At 50.7% G+C, this 22,043-nt stretch overlaps 1 protein-coding gene across 4 annotated transcripts in view; it reads right to left on the bottom strand.

The window, feature by feature from the left end:
- The window catches only part of ABAT (4-aminobutyrate aminotransferase), a 719,432-nt gene that overhangs the window by 439,566 nt on the left and 257,823 nt on the right, over nucleotides 1–22,043 (bottom strand). Inside the window, exon 1 of one of the 4 annotated variants that reach the window (XM_069647045.1) lies at nucleotides 14,294–14,493. The exons of the other annotated variants lie outside the window; for them this stretch is intronic. The gene's annotated coding sequence lies outside the window, so the exon portion shown is untranslated. Of the gene's footprint in view, nucleotides 1–14,293; nucleotides 14,494–22,043 lie in introns of those variants that run through there. 4 annotated transcript variants of the gene reach the window in all.

Here is a 22,043-nt window from a genome sequence, read left to right as displayed (position 1 = left end):
CCTTCTTCTTTCACTTCCATCCCTCACTATAACGCCACCTCGGCACCTCACCAGCTCTGCACTCTGGAACTCCCTCCTCCTGCTCGTCTGGGAGCAGCCCTTAGATAGAAGTTTGGTTTAATGATTTCACCCAGATTAGCTAGTGGGGTCACCTGATGGGTCTGGTCTTTCTCAGTAGGAGAGGTGCTTTTGTAGTTGTGCCCCTCTGGAAAACGCCTTTAATAGGCCAGTCATCATCTTGGATCAAATTCGAGAATGTCCTCCCTGGTGGCTGGTGTGTTCTCCTCCTCCCCTCCCGCTTACTGGAATACTGCTTCCCCCACTCCCCACGTTCGTATGGACTGCCCCGTGGACACATCAGGTCAGTGTGTGCTGAGCATTCCTCTTTAGTGTTAGGAAGGCTGCAAAAATGCCTCTCCCGCGTGTTTGTTGATGTTTCTTCGATTCGTTCCGAGGAGGGGTGCCAGTGGTCTCCCTCCCAATAGTGCTTGCAACTATGATGCAGACAGGCGCTCTCCCCTTTCCACGTCCCTCCTTAGTGTGGGGAATAGGTGGAGCTCTCGCTGCATGCCCCATTGCTGGTTTGGTGAGAGATGTGCTCCTTTGGGGAGTAAATGGGTGAAGAATGCATGTTTCCCCATGACTATCTTCTTTGGGGGATGGAAAGCACTTCTGTGGGGAGAGCAGGTCTGCACCATAGTCTTCCTGCCCTCAAACCGGTAAGGCTGTCTTCCTAGTCCTGAGAGATCCCTCTGAACAAGAGTGGGATTACGAAGATGTGGGCTCCTCTCAGAGTGATCGTTCAGCCCCTGCTGGATACCTTGACCTTAGTTCATGTCCTTCCGTGCCCCTCCTGACCTTAGATTACTTTGCCAGAGCACATAACTCCTTTCCCAGGGCTGAAACCGAACAAATGCACTAAATGTTACGAATTCCAAGTTTTTAGATTCTTATTACACCACAGGACACCATCTGCAATATGTGGCTTTTACATAGTGTTGAATTCAGTTAGATGTGCCCATTTTTCACAGCATTTCACAAAAAAATGACCTTATACAATCTACAACATAAGGCAGCACGCTCATCGGTAATGGCATAGCTAAGCAGGTGTGGCACTCAGAAGGAAAGGCTCCCCTCATCATCACCCTTTCATCTTTCCCATGGTGGTCTCCTCAAACACCTTTTGCACGGCCAATTCTTGGCTCAGTCAGACCAAGCAGTTGGCGTCACGGCCTTAGATGAACTTCCATGGGATTAGTATGATATGATATGGCATTTATAACGCGCCTATACACAAGTGTTTCAAGGCGCGACGACGCAAGGGAGGGGAACAAAGGGAGGACGGACAACGATCCTACTAGGCCAGGTGTCATTCAGATCGCGCAAGTGCGTGGGAAGGCGGGCAGGGACAGTGCAGTACATGGGGAAAGATGATAACAATAAGTAAGTAAACGGCCAGCATGTGGCAAGTGCATGGGTGAGTGCGGGCATCAGGTGTCAAGGGCTTGTAGGTGGACTCTAGGGATACAGAAACAGTCCCCAAGTGTGGGGGTTGCCAGGTGGGCAGTGCAGGTGTGTGACGCTGGCGGGGGAAGGACCTGGGCCCGAGATCAGAGGGTGTCCAGGTAGCCAGTGCAGTTCCGGTTACAGCCAGGAGGTCAGCAGAGGAGAGGAGGAGCAAAAACAGAAGCAAAGAGAAAGGTTTTGAGGTGCTTCCGGAACCTGAGATGGTTCTCCTCAAGTTTAAGGGAGGCAGGGAGGCTGTTCCAGAGGGAGGCACCAGCCGAAGAAGAACAAGTTACTTTCTTACCTGGTAACGTTCTTTCGATGGGATGGTCCGACGACGTATTCCATATCTATGACATGTAATCACCACAGCTGTGCTGCTTCGGAAACTTTTTTCGGCGTCTCGTCGATGACATCGATGCGCCGTCTTCGAGGACCTCCTCCGACGTCCGACGTCCGACGTCATCCGATGTGATAAGTAGGACGCACGACGCTTGTAGCCTCAGTTGTAGTTTTTTCCCCCAGAACGTGACACATTAGTCAACTGCCAGTCAGACACAAAGCCTTGCGGAACATAAGCTGCAATCGCAAAAGAAATTCTGCAGCGGGGAAGGCAGGGCGGGAGCGATATGGAATACGTCGTCGGACCATCCCATCGAAAGAACGTTACCAGGTAAGAAAGTAACTTGTTCTTCGAGGGGATTGGGTCCTCCGACGTATTCCATATCTATGCTCCCAAAGCAGTACCAGAGCAAGGAGGAGGGAAAGAATTTAGAATCAAAATTTAGAATAGCCAATCAAATAGCAGAGCAAAGGACCGCCTTGCCAAAGGCCAGATCCTGTCCTCGGATGGAATCGAGGGAATAGTGACGTACAAATGTATGTACTGAAGCCCAGGTGGCTGCATCACAGATGTTGCGAATAGTAACACCCCTCTGCAGGGCAGTAGATGCAGCCATACCCCTGGTAGAATGGGCCCGCAAGCCAGCCGGTGGGTCCTTACCCGCCAAGCGGTAACACTCCGAGATGGCCAAAATAATCCAGGGAGACAAAGTCTGTTTCGTCACAGCTTGCCCCAAACGCTTTCCAGAGTAACCAATAAAGAGTTGATCGTCCACTCTGACCCGGGACATGCGTGAAACATAAAAGCTTAAAGCTCTCCTAGGATCAAGCCTATGGAGCCTCTCCTCTTCCTTACCAGGATGCGGAGGAGGATAGAATGCCGGAAGAACAAACTTCTGGGCCAAATGAAATTCCGTCACTACCTTCGGAAGAAAAGAAGGACGAACTCTAAGGACAACCCTGTCCTTGTGAAATACAGTGAAGGGTGGCTTAACTGAAAGTGCCTGTAACTCACTCACTCTGCGAGCAGAAGTAACCGCAACTAAGAACACAGTTTTCAGAGTTAACAGCCTCAAAGGGCAAGAATGTAAAGGCTCAAACGGAGCACCCATAAGAAACTTAAGAACAAGGTTTAAATCCCAACCGGGCACCAGGAAAGGTGACGAAGGGAACACATTAGTGAGCCCTTTCAGAAACTGTGAAATTAAAGGAATTTTAAAGTAAGAACACTCTTCAGACGAGCGCTTAAAGATGGACAGCGCCGCCAGGTAACCTTTAATGGTACCCACTTGCAAGCCCCTGTGGGCCAAAGAAAGTAAAAAGGACAGAACCATGGGGATGTCACATGCAAAAGGATCCACGTTCCGAACTCTGCACCAGTCGCAGAACTTACGCCAACGGCAACGGTACAGAGACTTTGTTGCTGGCCTTCGGGCCGAAAGCAACACCTCCATCACGTCTTCAGGGAGGTCCCAATCCTTATACCTCAACCTTTCAGAAGCCAAGCGTGAAGGTTGAGGGATCTGACCTCTGGATGGAGAACCTGACCCCCCTCCCATGAGAGCAGATCGTCTCGGTAGAGAAGACGACGTGGAGGGCAGATGGACAAGTCGAGAAGGTCCGGGTACCACGTCCTCCGAGCCCACGCCGGGGCAATGAGGATCATCCGGGAACCGAACTTCCGTAACCTCCGCAGCACTTGCGGGATGACGGGGACTGGAGGAAACGCGTACAGCAGCGGGAATGACCACTCCACCACGAACGCGTCTCCTAAGGCTCCTTTTGGAGGAAATTCCCGCTAGCAAAACCTTTCGCACTTCCGGTTGACACTGGAGGCGAAGAGATCCACTTGAGGGGTCCCCCAAAGGGCGAAGATCTCCAGGAGAATCTCCTGAGCCAACTCCCACTCGTGGGAGGTCGCGCTCTGCCTGCTCAGAGCGTCCGCCGTCACGTTTTCGTCTCCGGCCAGATGAACTGCCGAGATCGAAACTTCCTGCTAGATGGCCCAGAACTCGAGCTGCATCGCCTCCCTGCACAGAGGAAGTGACCCTGCCCCCCCTTTTTGTTGAGGTAGTGCATGGCCACTGTGTTGTCCGTCAGGATCAGGACACTCTTTCCTCGCACAGTCGGCAGAAAAGCCTTCAGGGCTAGCCTGACGGCCCTCAGCTCCAACAGATTGATATGGAGTCTGGACTCCGACGGAGACCAACGACCGCTGACTGTCAGCCCGTTGGCATGAGCTCCCCATCCCGTGAGGGATGCATCCGTCACGATCGTCACCTCCGGCCAGGGAAGCCAAAATGGAGCCCCCTTCATCAAGTTGCCTTCGACGGCCCACCACAGAAGGTCCTGGGCGACCGAGAGCGGCACTTGAACCGGGTCCGACATCCTGCCGGAGGACTGCGACCATTGCGTCTTGAGTGCCCACTGCAAAGATCTCATCCGCAGGCGAGCCTCTGGCACCAGAAGAATGCAGGATGCCATGAGGCCGAGCAACCTCAAGAACTCGAACGCTGGGAGCGTCTGGGCATGCTGAAACTTGTGCACCATCTGCTGAATGTGAAGAGCCCTCACCTGGGGAGGAAAACACTGCCCCAGGGAAGTGTCGAGCACTGCTCCGATGTACTGGAGTCGCTGTGTTGGCGTCAAATGGGACTTCTTTAAATTGAGGGAGAAGCCCAGCCTGTGAAGGGAGTGGCAGGTGACGGACAGATGATCCAGGACTTGCTCGGGAGAGTACCCCCTGATCAACCAATCGTCCAGGTAGGGGTAGATGTGAATCCCCCCTTGCCTGAGATGCGCTGCCACCACCACCATGAGCTTGATGAAAACCCTCGGGGCGGAGGTCAATCCGAACGGCAGGACCCGAAACTGAAAGTGCAAGTCGCCAACCGCGAACCTCAGGTACTTCTTGTGCTTGGGATGGATCGGCACATGGAAGTAAGCATCCTTGAGGTCGAGTGACACCAACCAGTCCTGAAGCTGAAGGGCCTGGAGGACTTGAGAGAGAGTAACCATCTTGAACTTGTCCTTCCTGAGGAGTCTGTTCAAACCGCGCAAGTCCATGATGGGTCTCAATCCCCCGTCTTTCTTCGAAATCAAAAAATAAGGGGAATACCATCCCTTGTTCCTCTCTGCTACAGGCACCAGTTCTATGGCGCCTTTTTCCAGCAGGGCTTGAATTTCCTGCGCAAGGAGCGGATCCGGACTCTGCAAAGAGAGGTTCCCCTGTGGATTGTCGCGAGGCCTGTGCCGAAAGGGAAGACAGTAGCTGTGCGTTATGATCTCCAGAACCCACACCTCTGAAGTAATGGCTTGCCACTCTACAAGATGCTGCGCCAGCCTTCCCCCAACCGGCGAACCATGGGACATGGCCTCATGACTGAATGGGAGCGGCTGCGGCGTTACCTGAGGGCAAAGAGGCAACTGCCGAGCGGCCTTGGCACCACGGGTACCCCGTCGTCCACCTCTGGTACCCCTGCGTTGGCCTCTTTGACTGCCAGCTCCTCTCGCTTTACTGAAGGACGAGTAATAGCGAAAGGAACCACCCCTCCACTGCTGTCCCCTAGGACAAAAAGGCAGAGGTTGGCGAACTGCAGCGCCCAACGACTTTGCTGCAGCTTTTGAGGTCTGCAACCTCTCAAGGCTCTCGTCAGCCTTGCTGCCAAAAAGGTGTTCACCGTCAAAGGGCATGTTGAGGAGCCGGGACTGCACATCAGGAGCAAACCCCGACTTCCGCAACCACGCAAACCTGCGTATCACGGTGCTCGCCGCCATGGACCTACTGACGCATTCAGCCAAGTCCAAACCCGACTGAACGGACTCACACATGGCATCCTTACCATCCTGGACCATAGCAAGGAAACCATCCCGTTCGTCCCCTTCGGGAATATGTTCAGCCGCTAACGCAACACAGTTCCACAGAGTGTGTGTGAAACGAGACAAGGCACAAATGGAGTTGGCCGCCTGAAGCGCCATACCACCAGAAGAAAACACTTTCTTCGCCCAGCCATCAAAACGTTTGTCGTCCCTATCAGGAGGGATGGTAGGGTACGACGCCTGCTTTGCCGGGGCCGTGGCCGCCTGCACCACCAAACTCTCCGGAGTGGGGTGCCTGCTCAAGTAGCAGGGGTCGCTACTGGCTGGACGGTATTTTCGCGACAAGGATCTGCCCACCGCCGGGAGACTCTCCGGAGCAGTCCAAGCCGCCGCCACCCTTCTCTGTAAAGCCATATGGAACGGCAGTACCGGGTCAGTCGGGGGACCAACATCAAGGATGTCCGTTAGATCATCCTGCACAAACTCCCCTGGGGGAGCAGACCATCCCAAGTACTCAGAAACCCTAGCCATAAGGCGCCGGTACGAGGAATCGGCATGAGAGCCAGGCTCAGGCCTACAAAACTCCACCTCCGGAGAGGTGTCCAGTCCACTGGCATCATGCAGTGACTGCCTCAAATCGTCAAACTGACTATGGCCCGAGACAATTTCTAGGAACCAGGCCATCAGAATCCTCATCCGCCTCTGAAATATATTCCAGGTGGCGAAAAGAAGGCACCTGAGAGTGCTTGCTCTTAACCAGAGCCTTCCTAGGGGGTTCCCCCGTGCCACGGGGTACCTCCGACATGAAAGGCGTCGATGGCGTCGAGCGAATCGGCGCCGGCGTCGAGAGAACGGGCATCAGCGCCGAAAGGATCGACGTCGAGGAAATCGTGGTCGACGTCAGATGCAGTCGACACAGCCCTCGAAGCCGGAGCCCCGAGCGTGTCCTTCGACGACCTGAGCGTCGATGGCTTCGACGACTTCCTCGGAGCCGGAACCTCGAGAAAGCCTGTCGATGCCTCAGACGTCGATGTCTTCCTCGAAGACCTCACAGGTGCATACGGTCTCGAACGCATCGAGGACCGGGACCTGGAACGGGTACGTCGAGAACGAGTCTGGTTGTCCGAACGGGACCTCTCCCGTGACTCGTGCCGACCACTCTTGCGAGCGGTGTCTCTCGACCTCTCACGACCGACCCCACTCGGACGGCTTAGTACCCTGCGACTCAAGAATAGCCAGCATTTTCTTCCCGAAGGAAGCCCATTCCTCCGGTGTCGCACGGCTGGTGGGGTAAGCGACGTGCCGGGCAGAGTCCTCCGAAGAGGACCTGGAAGACGACCGGTGTCGGCGCTTCCGAGAATGCCTCGAAGAGGCTGAGGAGTGGCGAGACCGACTCCTAGAAGGAGACCCACGAGACTTCCGACGATGACGCGGAGAGTCACCCCTCGAATCATCCGTCGAAAGCCCCGCAGACCTCGACTTCCGGGGCTTGGGCCCCGACCTACCGACAACTTCTTCTTACGTTCGCGTAAGGCTTTGGACGTGAGCGACTGGCAGTCGATACAGTCATCCGTGTCGTGGGCCTCCCCGAGGCACCAGAGGCAGGCGTCGTGCGAGTCCGTCACTCACATCTTGGACCCACACTCCCCGCACTTCGTGAAGCCCGGACGCGGGGTCGAAGACGAAGTAGAAGACATCTTCACACGAAGGATTTTCACAAAACGAACATGTTTCGAGGAACCGAGAAGAACAGAACTCCAAAGAGTTGAGGCGTTAACCGAGATTCACAAAGCAACACGTTCGCGGAAAAAACAGAACTGAGGCTATGGGCATCGTGCGTCCTACTTATCACATCGGATGACGTCAGACGTGGTCCTGGACGACGGTGCATCGACGCAGAAAAAAGTTTCCGAAGCAGTACAGCTGTGGTGATTACATGTCATAGATATGGAATACGTCGGAGGACCCAATCCCCTCGAAAGAGATCTACTACCAACTTGTTGCTTGGAGAAGCAACTGACCCTGAGGGAGTTGGAGGCGGATGAGCGAAGAGCTCGAGAAGGAAGATATTTAGGAAGAGAGAGTTGAAGGTATTGAGGCCCCAGGCCCCAGAAGGCCTTGTGAACGATGCAGAGGCCTTATAATAATCCTCGGTCCTGAAGAGATCCTAAAGAGATATGATCCCTGGGCTTGAGGCCAAGGACAAGTCTTGCAGTCCTGTTCTGGATAAGTTGCAGAGGGCGGAGAGTAGAAGCAGGCAGATTTAGAAAGAGACTGTTACAATAGTCCAGCCTAGAGAGAACCAGAGCTCTGGAGAAAGTGAGCTTCTGGGGGAAGGAGAGGAAAGGAAGAATACCTCTGAGGAGGTGCAGCTGGTAGTGTGACTTCTTAGAGACGTCAGAGATGTGAGGAGAGAAGGAGAGTGTTGAGTTGAAGATGACCCCGAGGTTTTTAGCCTTGCAGGTGGGAGCAGGAAGAGGGCCAAGAGAGGCCAACCAGAGAGCTACACGGAAGGAGGGAGCGGGTGTGCCGATGAGGAGAATCACAGTCTTACTGGCATTAAGGCAGAGGTCATTGGTGACAGACAGTCAGAGATGAGGGAAGGAGAGGAGGAGGCCGAAGGTAGCCTGAAAATGAGCTGGGTGTCATCCGCATAGCACTGAAAGTTGAGGCAGAGAGCGGCGATGAGGTGAGCCAGGAGTGCCAGGTATTGGTTGGACAGCCAGGGAGAGAGGTTAGACCCCTGGGGGACACCACAGATGGAGAAAAAGATAGCAGAGAGGAAGGACCCAAGTTGGACCTGGTAGGGTTGGGCAGAGAGGAAAGAAGTCAGCCACGGCAGAGCCTGACCAGTGATACCCAGGTTAGGAGAAGACTAAAAGTTTTCAAAACAAACCCTCCCCATTTCATAGGAACACCTGAGCACATCTCAAGCCCATCACACAACCATGCTGTAATTAATTTTAGTACTTCCCATCATATACTGAAAAAGCATCCAGGGGTAAAGGTGAGTTATCAAAAGATGGCTAGATTTGCATTCCTTGAGCAAAATTACATTTTTGATCCACCATCACTCATGAGACATGCACACCTACTATCACAATCATTTACCTCCAAAATGTCCTCTTAGGTTTCTGACTTTGCCTCCATCCTACTCATGCTTTAACTATGCACTCCATGTTTTCTCTTCACACTCCACCCCCCGTTGGTGGATCATGATCTGGTTACCACTGGTGGGGGTCGGGGTGTCACAACTGTGCCACTGGAGCACCAATTGGCACCCATTGTGGACTATTTGGGACCAATTCATCACCATAATCCTTAGAGGACAATACCTATTAATAATTTGTCTTTACCCTATAATGTTGCAGTTCTCTTTCCCTGGCTGTTCCTATGCAGCAGTCTTAGAACTACATTCCGCAGAAGCTTTAGAGATCAGTGCTGCTTTCCCAGGACCAGAGAGGGAGGAGGCAGATGTGTAGGTGTGTTGCTCCAGGTGCTGAGCCTTCTTAAGTACAGGACAGGTCAGTATTGAAGCAGTTCCCTGCACGAGCACGGGGCTCTTCCACAGAGTTGGATCTCAGCCCCTTGTGCCTTGATCTGCTGTGTCCTGTTTCTTCCAGAACCTGCTCCTATTCCAGTGCCCTGTGCTCCCTACCCTTCTGCCTGCACTCCCCTGCCTTCTGCACTGCAGCCCTGCTCTCATTTGGAGTCCTGTGTTCCCTATCTGCAGCCCCTTGCTCTCTACCACCAATGATCGTGTTTCCCTGCATGCAGTTCCTTGTTGTGTGCCCATAGTCTGTTACCCGTTGCTTTCTAGATTCCAGTCTAGTTTCCTTGTGATATATGATCTGATATGGCATTTATAAAGCGCCTATACACAAGTGTTTCAAGGTGCGACGAGGCAAGGGAGAGGGAACAGAGGGAAGACAGACAACGATCTTACTAGGCCAGGTGACATTGAGATTGCACAAGTGCAAGGGAGGGGGGGAAAAGTGTAGGGGAAAGGGGAAGGGGCAGTGCAGTACATAGGATAACAGTAAAAATAAATAAATAAAAAAATAAAATAAAATGTGCGGCCAGCTGGTGGCAAGTGCTAGGGTAAGTGCATACATCAGGTGTCAAGTGCTGGAAGGGGGCTTTGGGAATCCAGAAACAGCCCCAGAGTGCAAGGGTTGCCAGTGCGGGTGTCCAAGTTCTTGTTCCTGGTCTATAGTTCAGTCCACTATTCCTCAACTCCAGTCCTTATTTTCTACCCATACACATATTCTTGTTGTCTTTCTTTACTTCTTGGTTCCCTGTCCTAAACCTTGCTGACTTTAACTTCCTATTCTTTCCCTGGATATTTCAGTTTCTATTCTTGTCCTCACATAATTCCTTTGTTCATAGTTTCGCTACTGGGTTTCCCAGCAGACAATTTCTGCCCCTGTCCTTTGTTGCATTTCAGTATTATACTTCGTCACATATTTTTAACAGTGAGTTGGTTCCTGTTTCAGGAAGCAGTCACTCTTCAGTTCCTATTTGTAAAGACTGGAGGGGGGCAGGTTATCTGTACTCCTGCTCCCTATATGGCAGAGTCAAGGCACAGGGCACCCCAGCCAAGATTCTCTATTGTTGGTAGCAAAGGACGAGCAATCAAGGCTTAAGCTCTCAAGAGGTGATGCAGGCTGGTTCTTAAGTACAATGTAGTTCCCAAGCACCCACAAAGGAATGTCCACACACTAGGTTAGTGAAAACACAGTCTTTATATAAATAAAGTTCACGTTATATACACAATCACAATAACACTTTGTACTCTGGCAATACTATAATGGCAAATATATACAGGTCTACGTGGTACCTCTCTTAACTATTGATTCCTTTAAAATGCGCCCACGGCTAACAGCCCCAATAACATACGAATCATATGGTAAAATGAATCAACGATAGACCACAGAAAGAATGCAAGTTAAATCAAGCAATGTCAGAACAGTCCCCCATCTACCTAGAGACAGTTCTGTGCGAGGATCCCCCCCCCACCTGGGCACCCTATAAATAAAGCGTATTGACAAGCCCAGTCCAGTTATGCTTAATATAGTCTTGATTCCTTCTAAAAGGTTCCATGACCCCAAAGTACCTGGTTTCGTAGAGTTCTTCGGTGAGTCGTCGACAGGCCCCTCTTGGGTGCACTCCCTTTAAGGCAGATGTCACGGGTCGTCGAGAGTCTGAAGTAAAAGGGTGAACACGGTTGTGGCGGCAGCAGCTTCGAGTCTTGCAGTGCTCGTTGACGATCGGTCAAAAACATCCTGCAAGCTGAGGCGTGCGGTGCACCTCGACGACGAGCGTTTGTTGTCGCAAAAGAGGTAATGAAGAACTTTGGCCCAGCAAGGGCGCTGGATCATCGGCGTCTCTGTGGTCTTTGTGTGGCGGGAAACCCACCAGCGGAATCTCCTCGGTCGCCTTGACTTTCTCTGGCAGGACGAAAGCAGGCAACGAGGATGCACAAGTGAGTTCGTGTTTCAATGTTCTTATGCAAGGGAGCACTGCGGCTCCGGTCGACGACTATGATGGACTTTAATGTACGGGCGCTTCGCTTCATGATTCTGCGGCGATCCCTGTCTCCGGTCGGCAGCCTTTCGAGGGTCTGACGTCCAAGGAGCTTTGGCAACGATCAGCTGGTGCACGATGGTCCCTCATAGCTCGGGAAGAGGTCTCCTAGCCAGGTCCTCTCTTGGATCGGTTGCTTGAAGGCCCAGCAGCTTTCAGATTGGTGAAGGGAAGCAGCAGCAATTCTTCTTCCAGTGGGCTTCAAGGTTAAGCATCAAGTATCAACTTCAGCTTGTGAACAATTTCTAGCAGTGAGAGGTCCCCAAATATACTGTTTGGTCTCTCATTCACTCTGCTGGGTCACAGTCAGGCAACCAATTATTCAGATGGGCATTCAGGCAATCAGGCTCACAGTGCATTCAGGCCATTCGCCTCCCTCCAGGCACTCAGAACAAGGAATGTGTATTGGGACAAGTACCCAGCCATTCAGCACTCCACCCTGCATTCATACCAGTTTCAGGCAGGGCTGTCTCATTCATTGTGTTACATACGAGAAACCAGGGGCCATCTTGTTTCCTATCAGGAATCCACCGATTCCAATGACGGGGCCTGGGCATCCCAAAATGGAGGATGCGCAGGGAACTGGTCAATTCAGCACGGAGCTGCCACCAGCCTGTACTCTGCTCTGTGGGCCACACAAGGGTGCCCAAAAACATACACTAGGAGTACAGGGTCGTACTCCCACATATGGGTGCCATAAGGGCATCCCAAGGCTCTGTTCACCAAACCAAAAAGAGGAAGAGCCGCACCGCCAGGAGTCCCACATGAACTCCTGCATGGAAAACAAGACTGAACATACTTGATAAGGCAATAAAGGACAAGGATACAGAGGCCCTGTCCCTCCAATGCATTTCCAGCATCACACTGTTGGACCCTTAAAGGCTTCAGTCTTGAGCATGGTTTCCTTGTTCATGCCCAGAGATCATAATGGGCAAGAACTAAGACGTTCCCTTACTTTTTAGGGAAATCGGTCATCGTTCCCTTACTTTATTCGACCTGTAGTGCCGTCCCACGATGACAGTGAAGGACACCTTTAACTTCTCCCCGACTGGGGATTTGAACCCAGGCGGTGCTGGTAACACATCAGTGTCACACCAAACTGTGCTATCTTGCAGCTGCTGGGCTGCTGTTGCTCATTTGTACAGACTGCCCGGGACATATCACTCATTGCTGGGCAGTCACAAAGCCCAACTCGGCAGTGCTCTGTCTCTTCTGCAATCAATCATGGATTTCTGCAGACACAGTGTATGTACAGGCAATGGGTAGGGCGGTGTGGCTGTATCCCAGTGTCCCATAAGAGGTGGGAATGGTGGGCGATTGAAGGGGGGCTTAAAGTTGCATGCTGTGTGGGACAAATGCCATCTAATGGTGGTTATTTAAATGCATTGTATTTCCTTGTTTTTTGCCTGTTTTGAAAGTACTGTTGCAAACATCAGTGTGGAGTGGAGAAAAGGAAGGCATGGTGTTTGAATTGTGGGGGGAGGGGTTTAGAATAGGGTTGGTGACAACGTGGGGGGTTGGGAGTAGAAGGGGTGGGTCAGGGGAACAAAGTTACACTACTTTTGTTCGTTTTACACTTCCACCGGTGTTCGTGCCTTAAGGTCCAGACAGAGACACCCACTCCTGCTTCTCCTTTCCATGAGCATTCAGAGTAGACCGTGTAATAGTACTGAGATCAGAAAACTAGAGTTTCCCCTGACCCTGTGGGAACGCTTCCTCCATTCTGTGTACACCACAATTGGGAACTGAACCGGTTTGTTTTACATGTACTCTGCCCCTTTCTGTTCACTGCCTTTGTTGCCTGTCTGTAGTTATTGCCTAGCCTTTGTCTGCAGGATTCCTTGCACCGCAGTGTCTTGTGCACTTTTCTCCCCTCTGCTTTGTGGTAGGGTGGCCAGAATGACAACACAAAAAAAAATGGGACGGCCACAAACATTAAAGAAGGACTACCATGGCAGACCCTCCTGCCCCCCTTCTTCCTGTATGTGCACGCAATATTTTCAGGACTGAACTGCTATTCTGCAAATAAATTGTGCAGTTTTGATTTTTAATGTAAGCATGTCATTAACAAAGGAGCTTTTGCTAGATTAATATTACATTCTTACCTATCTATTTGGTTTCTCAGCCAGTCTCTGGCTGAAACTGGTAATGTGTTTGGAGGGTACATGAAAGGTTGGGGGTTCAAGCCCAGCCTAGGATGTCAGAGGGACGCAATGTAAAATGTTAATTATTCTGCTGTTTGCTTGGTTTATTATTGTTGCCCATCACCAATATTCAATCATTTCATACCGCACATGGACCCTCTCTTTCCCAAAAACTGGAGCATGGTTTTTGGGAACAGAGGGCCTTATTCCAGAAAAACCGGGACATCTGGTAACCCTACTTTGTGGGCAGATGTCTGCCCTCATGCCCCAACACAGGGCGGGGGGGGGGGAGCTATATGGTACTCCCCAGACAAGCCTCAGCACTACAGTGGAGTATGGCATTGTATAACAGCCAAGATTTATGACATAACATACATTGCAATACTTCGGCTTCACTATGTTTCCCTGAAGCACCACCCATGAGTCAAAACTACACGCAGCCTTTCTAAACATTTCAGTGCATGTCACGGGCAGTCCTGGGTTCTGGAGACTGCCCTCAAAGTGTCGCTCTACTTGCAGACGAGCTAAATACTTAACTAGCTGGATAGACAACTTCATTCACAAAGGGCAGCCTGATGGGGCAACAGTAAATCGCCGGGTCACGTTGCTATCTTTTTTGGACAGTCCATGCAGGGCAAGAATCATCAACTTTAGCTACCGGAGAGCGCGCGTCGCGGTGGGCTGCCTGGTCTCCGTTAGAGAGCTGCATTCATTGCAAAGAGTTCAAGGCTGATTCTTCATTAGAAAAAACAAGTGGAGATGGCGCGATTGTGTGTGGGGCTTATGGGCTGCAATGATGCCACAAAGCGTCACGCGGACTGTGGGTAGAAGAGGGGGAAGACGCCGAAGACATAACAGAATGGGGAGGAAAGAGATGAAAAGCAGGAGCGTCTTACCTCAGCAGAGCACACGCTTTCAATGACAGGCTTCCAGGCGGGGCCGCTGGTCACTGGGGGCGGTATGAGTGATGTTATTGGACACGGGGGGCGGGCGGGACTGCCGGCTCCACGGGGAACGCAGCAGCGTTTCCGTAGCAGAATACCTCGCGAGACGCACTTTGGCACCGTGGAATGCTGCCTCGGCATTTCTGTGTGACGAAATGGACTGAAGGCTGCACAGCCCACCGAATGCACCAGCACTCGAGATATTGAACGCGGGGCCAAGAGACTGCCCCCTCATCATAAGCACCGCGAGGACATTTGGCAGTACAGTGCCAATGTGGCCACCTAGGTGCCTGCAGAACCCCTGTATCTACACAGTGGTAATTTTACATACGTTTCCCTTTTCGAATTGTATGACTATGTATCATTCCGAAGTCCGAAATAGAAAACAGATGTTTTTTGGCTTTTTAAGGTCGTACACCCAATACGTTTCCAAGAAAGGAGAGGAAATTTCGTTTTTTCACCACCCAGACGCTTTCACTGAAGCGAGAAACCGCGACACAATTAGAACGTGTACATTTATGATGTGCATCTTAAAATGTTTGTAAAAAAAAAAAAAGAATTGTCCTTTCAAACTGGGACATTTGTGGGCCACATCTGAAATATTTCAAGACTGCGCTTCGAATACAGAGCGTTTAACCTGTTAGACCAATTCCCTGCGTTTTCAAGGAACGACTGCGTCCCTTCAAATTGTCTTATTGAGCCTGGCAGGACCAATAGGGCCTATGCATGTCGGTAGAACATGTATTAAAGTGAAACGCTACACCTCCCTTAGATCTCCATTTCTAGTCAGTGAAAATATGCCATTGGAAATGCACCACGCCTTTGTGTTTCCTTCTTGCATACAGGATAATTTATTTCTACTTGTTATGCACAATCCATATTGATCATATACATAGCATGACAAACATCAAGAAATGTAACAACATTTCTCTCATACAGTATAGGCTAAACTTGTTCTACGGTGTGCCTCTAATGTGGAGTTAGTATTCAGAGTGCTTTAAATGCAGTCAGGATTTCATTATCACTTCTGGACCCAACCTCCGCTTTTTTGGCTATCCAAAGCAACCAAGGTGAGATCTGACCCTCCATCACCCCTTTTCTCTCGAGAGCCAAGCACAACTGTTGTGACTCCCGCACATGAGTTGATCCGCTGCGCTGCAGCAACTACGCTGCGACCAATCCCCTAAACCCCCAGCACTCCAAGCAACATCTACCACTATGTCGACCCCTAACCAGGACGATGTGCAATCAATGACCTGGGTTATGGCGGCCCTGTTGGAAGAAATTAAGGGGTTCAGGGCAGACGTCACTGGGAGACTGGATGGCCTAGACAAAAAAGTCGACAACATGGACGATCGTTTCCAAGGCCTGGAAGCAAACCAAGTATCGGTTGATCTACTCGAAACCCAATTCGACATGAGACTATCCGAGCTGGAAAGGAGGGAAGAGAAGTGCGCTCTAAAGAGGATGACTTAGAAAATCAGGAGAGGCGCAATAACCTGAGATTTCTTGGCTTCCCAGAACAAGACAGTGAGACCCAGGCAGACATATTGAAAGCAATCAACTCAGTGATCAGTAAACTCTTTGATGAGGAAAATACCAACAAACCCACAATTGACAGAGCTCACAGGGCCTGGTCAAGCTCCAGAGGTCCAAGGTCAGTATTGGCAAGATTTCATTACTTCTCCGAGAAGTCCAAGATCCTAGAGCTTGCAAGAAGGAGCGGCCCTATCGAATGGGGAGACACCTGCATAACCATATACCAGGACCTCTCATCTTTCACCTTGGCCAGAAGGCAACCATGCGCCCCCCTAACAAAATGGCCGCAATCGAAAGGGGCCCGCTACAGGTGGGGCTATCCATTTTCGCTCTCCTTCAAATACGAGGGATACAAGTACTCCATGGTTACGGAGGAAGAAATCCGCGGTGTCATGCAGGAGCTCCTAGGGGACCCCACCCCAGGAATTGACGCCCCAGCACAACGGAATGCGGAACGGGCAGACCCACAGAAGCCAGATAACTCTTCTCTTAGGCGACAGGTCAGAGGTAATCGGAAGTTCAGGAAAGTGATCCCGGCCTCCCATGCAGCTCCGAACCGATAGATATATCTCACTTGGATTTTTAAGCTGGGAGAGCACTGTATGATACACAACACTTGGAAAATCTATAAGGTCCGTGTTGGTCCCCGAGGTGGGCCAGAGCGCACAAGTTAACCCAAAAAAATCAACGCCTCCTGTCCAGCTCTGGAGACAGACTCCCGCCCACGGTTGGGGACAATTGGCCTATCTAGCCTCCAGCCCAGGAGACCACAGGAGATACGTGGAGAGGTGACATTACGGGGCTTGGTTTGAAATGCGAGGGGCAAGAATGTTATGTTGAGTTGATTTCTGCTTTAACCAACTATCATAGGGGGTGCTCAAATGTCTACTCTGTTTACTTGTTATAGTCCGGTGGGGTAAGGGATGGTGGCCTGGCCTAGTACCAATTCCCATGTCGCAAGTAAACCAGGTGCTCGGGGTGTGGGGGAGGGGGTAAGGTTTGGGGTTCTTACACTCATGGTATCAACTATTGGCATGCTACCAGGCTCTTCACTAACTCACGGGAGGACAGAGGTGGGCTCATCGCCTCGAGCCGTCCCAAATCCGGGAAGGGAAAACACAGGTCATGTTATGTAGATGTACAGGATACTCTGGTTTGTATCTGGCACTGGGCTCGCTAAACGTACAGGGGTTAAACTCTCCCCACAAACTCTCCCTAGTGGGAAAGGAATTTAATCACCTAAAATTACACTTCTTGTTTCTCCAAGAGACCCACTGGGTGAGGGGAAGGGAGCCATCCATCAGGGCGAGATCCATTCAAGAAATCTTTCAGGCCTCAGGCCTGTCAAAGAAAAAAGGTGTTGCCATAGTGGTCTCCAAGGAGGCACATTTCCATCACCAAGCAGTTCATAAAGACCCAGATGGCCGCTATCTGGTGGCCAAGGGGGAAATTAGGGGTGCCAAGGTCATGGTAATCTCTATCTATTGAACTACGAGTCCCAGGCCCTTTACTGGGAGGGGATCACACCCAAAATGATATCGTTTGCTGAAGGGGCCCTGATAGTGGGTGGAGATTTCAATATGGTCCTTCCCCCCAAGGAAGATAGACAAAGCGTAAATTCTCTCATGGACACGTCCCACCAAAGACGCCTAGCCACCCACTTCAGGAAGGTTAATGACCTGAGGCTCGTGGACACCCATAGTACACATCACGAACATGCACCCCTATACACATATTTTTCAATAGTACATGCCACGTTCGAGAATTGACCACAATCTAGCGGACCCCCCTCTACAAGAAAGGATAGAGTTCTCGGTGGAGACCATCCCATGGTCTGACCACGATATGGTGAATGTGCGTTTGGGGACCCCTCCGGATCAGAAGGACAAATCGAGATGGTCATGTAATGACCTCTTGTTGAGGGATAAAGTACTGCGATAAAGTGGTTAACGATAATGGCGAAGTGGGTTTGCCAGGAGTTTGGGAGGCCTTCAAGGCCACACTGAGGGGAATGTCATTGGTATGGGTGCAAAGGGGGGGGGAGAAGAGAGAGAGAGAGAGATGGGGGGGAAGAGAGAGAGAAGAGAGAGAGAGGGGGGGAGAAGAGAGGGGGGGTGAGGGGGGGAGAGGAGAGAGAGAGAGGGGGGGAAGAGAGCGAGAGAGAGAGAGAGGGGGGAAGAGAGCGAGAGAGAGAGAGGGGAGAAAAGAGAACGAGAGAAAGAGAGAGAGAGAAGAGAGAGGGGGGAGAGAAGAGAGAGAGAGGGGGGAGAGAAGAGAGAGGGGAGGGAAGAAGAGAGAGAGAGGGGGGAGAAGAGAGAGATAGAGAAGAGGGGGGAGATAAGAGAGAGAGGGGGGGAAGAGAGCGAGAGAGAGAGAGACAGGGGGGAAGAGAGAGGGGGGGGGGAGAAAAGAGAGAGAGAGAGAGAGAGAGATCCAGAGAGAGATCCAGAGAGAGATCCAGATCCAGCCAGGGGGTAAGCTAAAATCCCAAATGTTCCAGGGAAATGGGCAGAGCTCCAAATATTTAAAGAGAAACTCAGAGCACTATTGGCCTGCCAAACAGAACGGATGATAGCCTTTCTGAAACAGAAATGCATGGAAAAGGGTGAGAAGGCTGATAAGATTCTAGCCTGGAAGTTGAGAGAACTCAGGAACAGCTGTAGAGTAGATGCCCTATGTCCCTCAGGCGACCGAAAAAATGTTTTGAAGGCGCCCAGATAGCAGAGGAATTCCGTCAGTTTTGTAATACCCTTTACTCCTCCGAATATCAGAGCGATGGTTCAGATGCCGATAGTTTCCTTGGTTCTCTCCTGATTCCATCCCTCCATCCAGAAAAGGCGGACCCAATGGAAGCTCCCATCACCCCCAGGAAATAATAGACCCCATCAAGTGAATGAAGGGAGGGACTACTCTGGGTGATGACGGGTTTATGGTAATGTTTTACAAATCCGTCCGTTCCACTCTCACCCCCTTTATGGCCAGGCTATTCAATGCAGTTCTAGAATAGGGACCTCTCCCTAGCTCAATGTTAGTGGCCCTCATAGTGGTCATCGCTAAGGTAGGCAAGGACCCCGCCCAATGCTCCTCTTACAGGCCCATTTCACTATTGAACACTGACATAAAAATTCTAGCGAAACTCCTGGCCAGTAGACTAGCACAGAACCTCCCCCTCTTAGTGCATGGGGACCAGGTGGGGTTTATCCCCGGGAGGCAGGGAGCCGACAATATAAGGAAAACCCTGAACCTCTTCCACGAGGTAACACAGAGGACTGGGAGCCCACCTGGTCTCAATAGACTCATAAAAAGCATTCTACCGCGTTGAACGGCCTTACAGGCACAAGGTGCTACAGAGGATGGGTCTGGGAGAGAAATCAGATTTTGGATAGCAGCCTTATACAGGGGCCCAACGGCGAGAGTAGCGGTCAATGGGTCCATCTCTTCTCCCCTAGACCTCAACAGAGGGACAAGGCAGGGTTGCCCCATCTCCCCTTTAATATACGCTTTGGCCATGCAACCCCTAGCCATCGCTATCAGAAGGTACCAGGAAATAAAGGGTATTGAACGGGGGGGGGCATCAGATATTTAAGCTTTCCCTCTTCACCGACGACATTCTCTGTAACTTGACTGACTGTACCCATTCCCTCCTCCGTCTATCACACATTCGAACCTTCGGCCAATTCTCAGCCTCAAAATAAATCTCTCCAAGTCAAGTGTAATGCCCATGGGGGAGGTCAAGACATGTTTAGTGAGAAAACAACTTATGGTAGGAGACTCGAGAGCGAATCCATTCGGTATCTGGGTGTGGTTCTCCCCAGGCATTTAAAATCTCTTTTTGCCTGCAATTATGCGCTGATCCTGGAGCCGATCAAAGCTGATCTCTTACGCTGGAGCCCACTTACCTTATCCTGGTTTGGCCGAATGGTATCAATAAAAATGAACCTTCTCCCCGGGCTCCTATACTTGTTCACAGCACTCCCCTTTACCTCTGCTGGACTCCTTTTTCTTGACTCTCCAGAACATGGTCCAACAGTTTATCTGGTAGGGGGGAAAAAGCTAAGAGTGAAACATTCCATATCCTGACCCTCCCCAGAGATCTAAGGGGATTTGGCCTTCCAGACTTTATGCTATACTTTAAAGCAGCACAGCTTCTGGTGATGTTGGAACATTTTAGGGGAGACATGGGTGTGATGCTGGAAATGCATCGGAGGGACAGGGCCTCTGTATCCTTGTCCTTTACTGCCTTTTATCGTGTGTTCTGTCGTGTTTTCCGTGCAGGAGTTCATGTGGGACTCCTGGCGGTGCTGCCCTCTCTTTTGGATTGGTGTACAGACCCATGGGATACCCTTATGGCACCCATGGGTGGGAGTACACCCTGTGCCCCTAGTGTATGTTTCTGGGCACCTGAGCTCTCCCGACCGCTTCTCCCCTTTGAAAGGATTATCACAGAGTCCCCCAACAGGAAGAGAGTACTCTCCAAAATGTATAGAGCTTTGATCATGGCAGACCTTGCACCTGGACAGAATTCTAAACATTATTTGGCAGATAAGGTGGGGGAGGAGATTGGAGAAGAAACCTGGAATAAAATATGTAAAACAATGCTGGCGGGGTCTCTCTATACAGCTGCAATGGAACATAACTTCAAAATACGGCACACCTGGCACCTTCACCCCGATAGACTAAAAAATGTTCATGGGGGTCTCGCCTCACTGCCCGAGGGAATGTGGCCAACAGGGAACATGGTATCACATGTGGTGGGTCTGCCCGATTGTACAAATTTACTGGTCTGAACTGTTGAGCTGGATCAAAGACATGGTAGGCAGCTCCCTAAAATTGCATCCCATTGATCTCTTGCTTGGTGTTCCCTCCTCTGGGGACGAGTATTCCAACTTTCCCAGAGTGGTGGGAGCCATGCTGAGGGCTGGGAGGACAGCCCTAGTGCAGAAGTGGAAAAGCAAGGCCACCCCATCCAGGAATGAATAGCTCACCAAACTGGAATATCTTCACATATGAAAAGATTTCGGCAATAGTTTCCGACTCCATGGTTGAATGGGGAGCAGTCCTTTTGGGGGGGAGTGGTAATGCCTTTATCTTTTGAATCCCGGAATTTTGCAGCTGCTTTTTTTTTTTTTTAGCTTTTACATGTTATTTTCAGGTTTGTTATTATGCTCTCCCCTTGGGTGACCCCTTTACAAGCAATATCTGTATGTGATTTAATGTACGTTGAGCCCAATGTGCCAGTTCCTCCATGATGGTGATGTTTTGACTTTGCGCCTGTGTTTATCCCAGCCAGTAGGCCGGGCCCAGTAGCAGTATTGCGGAGGGGGAGGGGGCGGGTCTGGGTGGGAGCGTTAAAGCTGGTGTTATTAGTATTGGTTCTGTATTGAAGTGCAAAGTGTTGTTTTATTGACAAATGCCCAATAAAATGTAAGTTAAATAAAAATAAATCTAATTTAGAATTGGACTTACATTTTTACTACCTAAAAATCATTTGACTTCCAACTTTTAAAAAAAGGGAGCAAAATACTCCCACTTCCATATCTTATCTGGAGAAATGATAATAGCACAGCACCTTGCGGGCACGGGCGAAGACCAGCAACTCGATCATTGCCCCAGAATGGGCCATGGTACACTTGAAATCAGGCAGGGGTTTCAAAGGGTAAGCAACAAAAGCATGTGTAGCAGGTAAACAAGCGCACTGCCCAAGCCTACCCACCAGCATCTTTCTTGGTGTTACAGGTGGTATTGGACTGAAGCAGGAAATTAACATCCTACAACAAAGTCCTTGGGCACACTAAGCATGTAGGTTTGGTAGTAGTCACAGACTCAGGAGACTGGCTTGTTTTTTTGCCACTGCAGTCCCTACATGGCAGCCCTGCTGAAGGCGCCTCTGAAGCATCATGTGCAAGCCATCCAGGACCTAACCAGACCCCCTTCACTTGAAAAGATGGATTTGTGTACAGATTCTCGGACATCGTGTCTGTAACAGTGAATTGTCTCAGCAATCCTGCCTCAACAATTGGAAGTTCATGCCTACTAACTTATAGTCAAAGAGACTTGGGTTCGGAACAGTTCTAAAAACACATCAGATCATTAGTACACAGGCAGCATTGATCGCAAACCAGACCAAATGCCTCCGCTCAATTTGCCTTCAATTGAAGCATCA

The sequence above is a fragment of the Ambystoma mexicanum genome, chromosome 2q (assembly GCF_040938575.1).
Source record: "Ambystoma mexicanum isolate Mex_15411 chromosome 2q, UKY_AmexF1_1, whole genome shotgun sequence".
Classification (NCBI taxonomy): domain Eukaryota; kingdom Metazoa; phylum Chordata; class Amphibia; order Caudata; family Ambystomatidae; genus Ambystoma; species Ambystoma mexicanum.
The sequence above is the reverse complement of the archived record's forward strand: the minus strand, read 5'-3'. Positions and strand labels throughout refer to the sequence as shown.